At 40.0% G+C, this 6956-nt stretch overlaps 1 pseudogene; it reads left to right on the top strand.

The window, feature by feature from the left end:
- Nucleotides 1-1032: 1032 nt before the first annotated feature.
- Nucleotides 1033-2407, top strand: LOC114352463 (uncharacterized; annotated as a pseudogene).
- The last annotated feature ends 4549 nt before the right edge of the window (nucleotides 2408-6956 follow it).

The raw sequence follows: 6956 nt of genomic DNA, 5'->3' as shown, positions 1-6956 counted from the left end.
ATGAAGAAGAAGATATTCCGAAGGCTTTTTCACTTACCCCCACCACTTAATATCCTCATGGCATAGAAAGCAGCCGTTGGTGATAGGTACCACGGGGGCGGGCATATGGGCATGAGAACTGTAATTTAAAAAGAAGTTATTTTAACATGTTAGAGTACCATTCCTAATTTGTCGACATTCTACCAGCTCACAAATCGTTTCGCTGACTCTTATACGACGGCGTCGAGTCCTATTTTTGAAGCCTCGAAGCAGAATGGCAAGACTCAGTGAGCTCGGTAGGCTCGGTGCCCCGAGCTTAGCCGAGCTGCGAGCTCTCTGAGCCATGCCTCGAGGCTTTAAAAGAGCTCGAGCCTTCTAAAGAGCTCGAACCTTCAAAAGAGCTCGAACCTTCAAATGAGCTCAAACCTTCGAAAAAAATAAAAAAACATCACCTACATTGATTTTTATTATAAGATTCTTAAACTTATATTTTATTTTGTTAGGAAAAGTTATAATTCTAATCGTATGTAGGTACCTAATCATTATTTGATTTGTGTCCTTTTGTGAAAAACGTTTTTGAAATATGTACTTATTTTAGTGTAGGTATCAGAATTTCTGCAGTTTTATTAAATAGAACGATCTTAACACAAAAGTTAACTGGACTTTCAAATGAAAGTAATAAAAAGCTTGTAAAAGGCTCGAGCCCTGAAAAAGGCTCGAACTCTAAAAAACACTATAATCCGCACATTTTCAAGAGTGAATCGGCACTTACAGAGCAGGTATTTACAATCCTAGGCTGCATCTCATACATCTATTGGGATTACGGTCAAATGCCTAGCTTCTGCATAGAAAAAAAAGGCGCGTAAATGGCCAACGTAACTATTAATCATCATCATTTCAGCCACTCTAAACATAAGGCCACCCTCAATGATTTCCAGAATCAAATTCAAATTCAAATGCGCCTTCCTACAAGCTTTATAAGGACGTCTGTTCATCTTGTGTGTGGACGTCGCACGCCGCGTTTGCAGTTACGTGGCTCCATTCCTGATAGTTTGGACTTTCGACGAGTGCAGACGTGCACATCGCGCATTTCTCGATATTCATAAATTAACAATATTTTAAATAGTGACCTAGTATAGTGACTCACTGTGCTATGCTCAATCAGCGAATAGTTTCACTATAATGACAATTTTACTAGTGGCTAGTGTTCGCACATACTAATAAAATGTCAGCAGAAAGCAGCCCCTTCAGCCGGAGCGGAATTACGCGCCGCTCCCCTCAACCACCGTCAACACCCCAGAATGTATCCCAGGACCAAGGGGACGCTCCTGTAGTCATCTCTACGTCAGACCTGCAGGGCTGGATGAGTGCAATCGAGCAACATTTGAATGAGGTATGCCACATCGCTAGTGAAGGAAAATTAAACTCAGACCAAAAATTAAGAATAAACAACATTTGCCGAAAAGTTGGACATGGAGTCGCGCAAATGGCTGTTAAGTATCAGTCCTTAAAGCAAAAAGCTATAGAAACACATTCTGCAATTCAACAGCTGAAGAAAGAACGAGACCTAACGGACTGCCTTCTTGAGATGAAGCAGTCCGTGGAAGCTTGCACGAAACATCAGCCAGCAAGTACCTCCTTTGCTGACATGGTAAAGAAGGGGTCAAACAATTTCATTCGCCCAAACCCCTTCAGCTCCGTCGCAATTTTCCCTAATGACGCATCAAAAACAAGTGACGACACCAAGACACTGGTACAAAATATTATCTGCCCTGAAGAAATGAAGTTAAAAGTTCGAAGTGTCCGCAAAACTAGAAACGGAGGAGTCATTATTAGCACCGAAACTAAACAGGATATGGAAAAGCTCAAGAGTTCGGTCAACCTGGTTAACTCGGGTCTCACTGTCGACGAAACCAACAAACGAAAACCGCGCATTATTATTATTGGCGTGCCCTGTTCCATGACAAACTTCCAACAATGTCACGTGATACTTTTCTGACCTCAATAAAATTGAGCCATAAGTCTGGAAGAAAAAATTTGGAAAACACAAATTATGTTATAGAAGTACCAGCCGTCATTCGTAAAGCTCTAATCTCACAGGACAGACTTTTCATTAACTGGACATCATGCCCAGTTAGAGACTTTACACTTGTAACAAGATGCTTCAAGTGCCAGCAATATGGACATGCGGCGAAAACGTGCAAAGCCGCCTCTCCGACCTGCGGCCACTGCGGGGAAGATGGCCACTCAATCCAGGAGTGCTCGAAGAAAGCGGACTCACCTAAATGTGCGACCTGTCTACGTTTCAAGAAACCCTGCGGCCACAAGACAGGTGACACGGAGTGCCCGGCAAGAAAAGCGGCCGAAAACAGGTACATAAATTCTATAGACTATGAAGGCGCCTAAGAGCGCCACATAATTTGTTTATTTTTAGACCTATACATAGTATAAAAACNTATGAAAAGTCTAAACCGCGTAAGATAGATGAAAGGGGTAAAACGGGATCCACGCGTACGAAGTCGCGGGCGGACGCTAGTATTAACATAAACTTTGATTTGTAGATGGATGGAACTGTGCAAGCGTTTAAATATCTCTCCGAGTGACAAGTAAATTGTTATTTTTTTTCTTTTGTCACCTGCAGTAACAAAATCAGCAGTGGGCTGAGTGTGAGTTTACATTACATCAAACGCGCTAGTGAGCGCGTTTAAAAAATGTATGAAAATATTAGTTTTTGAACGTTTCCCGCTAGGGGCGCTGTACAATCCGTCATACATTTAATATCATTTTTTGAGCGCAATTGATGAAAACTCACACTAGGCTCTCAGTTCTTTTTATATCTTATTTTCATGTACTTTGTTGTCTTATTTATGATGTCTGTTTCTTTTAGGTAGGTAAGTGACGAATAAAGAAACGCAAGTTCATCGCCATCAACTTATTGTTTAAGTACTATACAGACTTTTCGCACCATACTACAGCTTTTAGTCGGCCCTTGGCCGTGACATGATGCCGCGTCGCGTCGTAGCACAATACCGCGTCGTAGCACGATACCGCGTCGTAGCACGATACCGCGTCGTAGCACGATGCCGCGTCGGAGCACGATGCCGCGTCGGAGCACGATACCGCGTCGTAGCACGATACCGCGTCGTAGCACGATGGCTCATCGTAACACAATGCGTTGTGTTTATGTGTACGAGTACGAGCCCTTTTAAGTCGATAAATTTAGTAGGTAGGTACCTACGTTTCTTGAGCACCAACTCCAAGAATATCAATCATTATCCTAATTAAATAAAGAACGTAATTATTTTTCTACTTTTTAGTGTACTTTTTTGGAGTCAGTTTAATTTTTTAAAGTCGGATTTTTTAAACGCAGTTTTGTTTGATCCATACTGACACCCTGTATTTTTGTAAGTATGCATAGGTGATAGATACACTACCAGTAAACGCACTCTACAATCTCACAAACAAGATGAAGTTACCAACCTCCTCAATATAAATCACTTTTCACCTGGCTAGGACACGCACTAACTATCTAGTAGCCAACATAATGAATTGTATTTATACTTACTTGTCACTTCCGAAGATGTATTTTAGGGTTCCGTACTATAAAATTCATGAAAGTTATTTATTTATTCATAAGAGCCAATTTTGTACCGGGAAAAAGACCTGCTGTCATTATAACCGCAAAGAAATTAATCGGAAGAACATAGGAGTTCAATACGTCATCAATCATGGAGGAAACTCTTGGCATGCTCTCGCCTCATGGAAAGTGATGGTCAGGCCAAGGTGGAAGCGAGCTTCACCCGAAATCTACAACCACAGAGTAACAGACTTCGGTAAGATGGTGGTAGCAGTAGCTAGCCAGCCAGGCGGATTTAGAACAAGCCCTACCAACCAAATCTAACAGAAATAGGTATGAGTAGAAAAGTCAGTCCCCACTGAGAATCGAACCCGAAACCTCTGAGTCTGAAGCATGAGACCACAGAGGCGGTTAATATGACCAGCCCACTGCCACTTAAAACTATGAGGTAGTATTTACTGCCACTTAGATTATATTATTATGTAGGTAACTTGATATAGTCTCGTAATATAATTTTTAAACAAAATTTTCTACGGAACCTTCTCCGCAAGAGACCAGTTTTTATATTATTAGTGTTTTATGTTTGCTTACAAAGAAAAATTCCTGTGCGACTCATTATCGTTTGTTTCATAATGTTTATCAATGATTAAGATTATTTAAAATATACAAACTATAATATAAATAACAGCCAACCGCCTGGTGGTTCGTGTAAAACAGTTGCGGGTCACAAAAAAAATACTTTAGAATAAATATTTTTAGGAGGTATTTAGACTTCAGACTTAGATTTTTAATTAGATACAGTCACTTAATACATAAAAAGGCTTTTTTTAAGTGAGACGAGCAGACGGATCGCCTGATGGTAAGTGATTACCATCACCCATAGACACCCGCACTCCCAGGCGCGTTACAGGTGCGGTTCCAGCCTTTAACGCTTTCTTCTTGAAAGCTTGCAGGTTGTATCGGTCCGGAAACACCGCAGACGACAGTCAATTCCACAGTCTGGCTGGATACTTATTCTAGCAGCTAGAGTTGGTAGTTTATTCACCTAATACTCCTTACAAACCTTACAAAAATCCAGAACATCTCGCTATTGGTTTTTGAACCACTTTCATTCTCTTTTATTTAGAACTGAGGTCCTACACAAATAAAACATAACCCTCTTTTTGTCGCAGTCAGGTAATAACGCCATGCGACAGAAAAGTAAAACAAGTTTTCAGTGATAATGTTAGTTTATTACTAAATGCTTTTAGTTCAAGAATCCGGGAGGGCAGAGTAGGACTTCCACACACAAGGTAAACCGACGACCTCATAAAGATGAATCAGGAAGGCGCTGGACGCAGGCCGCTACCAACTACCAATCGATCAACATGGAAAGCATTGGGGGAGGTCTATCTATCGCAGTGGTTCTTAACCGGTGGTCCGCGGACCACTGGTGGTCCCTGGAGGCATTCCTAGTGGTCCACGAAGACATCGTACCTAATAAGTGACGTGACGTCGAGTCAACACAACGCAAACGGCGCACAGTGGGCGAGAAATCGACCTCCCCTTTTATAGGATTTTGAAAAAAAAAAGTGGTCCCTGACTAGACAGAAATTTGGTAAAATGGTCCCTCGTGACTTAAAGGTTAAGAACGGGTGTGTAATGTATGATATAACTACATATCATATAATACTTAGAGGATATAACATCAAATTATATAAAATCGTTTAATATAATAATTATTTACTATAATAAACGAATAATATAATTTTAAAACGAATAATTTTAAGACAAATAACTATTAACTGATATAAAATGGTTTGATGTAATGTTATATTTTCTATAAAACTTACAATGTATACTATTTAAAACAAATAACATTCAAATCATATAAAAATAAAATGTCGAACAATCAAATGACATAAAATTCTTTTCCTATAAAACTTAAATCATATAACAATAATAATTTTAGCAAGCAAGCAGGCAAGCAAGCAAGCAAGCAGGCAAGCAGGCAAGCAAGCAAGCAAGCAGGCATGCAGGCATGCAGCATGCAAATTTGACTAAAAACTCGAGACTTCTGTCACGGCTCCGGCACTGCGGGGCTCTGGCGGTCCCTCGCGTGCTAATCGTCGCAGATGGCTTTCGCTCGACACCGCGTCTTCGGCTTGCTGGCCGGCGAAAGCCTCAGCCGCGGCGCCTCGCTTCCAGCCACCTGCTCCTCAGCCCGCGGGCCGCCTCTCCCCTCCGTGCCTACGCGCTTCTAAATTACACTCTAGGGGTAGGGCACACAAGACTACGTGGAGTCGGTTTTACGGCGATTCGTTTTTGTCACTAAAGTCATTTATAAGTCAAGCTAAAAAAGAACATACTTAAAGTTATATCTATCAGAAATTATATCAATTAAAGAGTATAACAAATAATATTTATTACAAGTAATGGTTACGTGAAATAATATTTATATTAAACAAAATTACATCAAATGAGTCTTAGATTAAGTATAGCCCGACCAGGAACATAAAAACCCTCGCCATGTTGCGGAAAACTAATGGTACTAATTTCTTTTAATGGCAACAGTATAGATGACCCACGCTGAACTGTCCCGCCAAACTCAATGACAGGGGGGCGCTACCATCGTTCAACTATATGGTTTCCAACATGGCAAAAATCTGAACCAACGATCCGGTATTGACGGTGGCGCCCCACTGTCAATGTCATCGACAGGACAGTCCAGTATTTTGGAACTATAACTGAAAACTTCATTGTCATGTCACCTTGCATGTCAGTCTATTGCTGTCAAAGTGTAAACAAACTTTATTTTAAATGGGTGCAATTGATTTTGTGAATTAAATTGCTAAAATCTTTTTAAAGTCGTGAAAGAAAAGTGGTTCACAATGTGTTAAAGTATTTGTCGAAGAGAAATACTAAGGGTTCGGACAATATTTTCACTGAATAATGTTTCCGACAAAGGTTGTCAAATTGACTGACATGTTAATCGTATAGTACAGTCCACTATGAAAATTAGCTATGGTTTGTTTCAACTACCTATTTTAAAGTTTTTTGTCACTTTCTAAGTGTTGAATTTTATGGAATTGGGAAAGAAGTACCGAGTTTGATGCGTTCATGAGCAGACATTGTAGTTGAATATTCAAGTTCTGAATTTGATTATTGATGAATAATAAAATAAATCCTACTAGCTCGATTGATGGTTTTATTTAATTTATTTAAACCAGGTTACCTATAATAATATTTTTTTCGTTAATTTATGAAAATATCAAATTAGCCCGTAATCCTGAATCCTGATACATAAAGTTAGCCTATTAATTTAACACAGGTACGACTGTACTCAGTGTTGCACTATCAAATGCAATTGAGGCGCCTCTATGCCAGGGTTTTTATGTTCCTGGTCAGGCTATAAGGTTTA

The sequence above is a fragment of the Ostrinia furnacalis genome, unplaced genomic scaffold (assembly GCF_004193835.3).
Source record: "Ostrinia furnacalis isolate ACB-3 unplaced genomic scaffold, ASM419383v2 OfSCF1370, whole genome shotgun sequence".
Taxonomy (NCBI): Eukaryota; Metazoa; Arthropoda; class Insecta; order Lepidoptera; family Crambidae; genus Ostrinia; species Ostrinia furnacalis.
The sequence above is the reverse complement of the archived record's forward strand: the minus strand, read 5'-3'. Positions and strand labels throughout refer to the sequence as shown.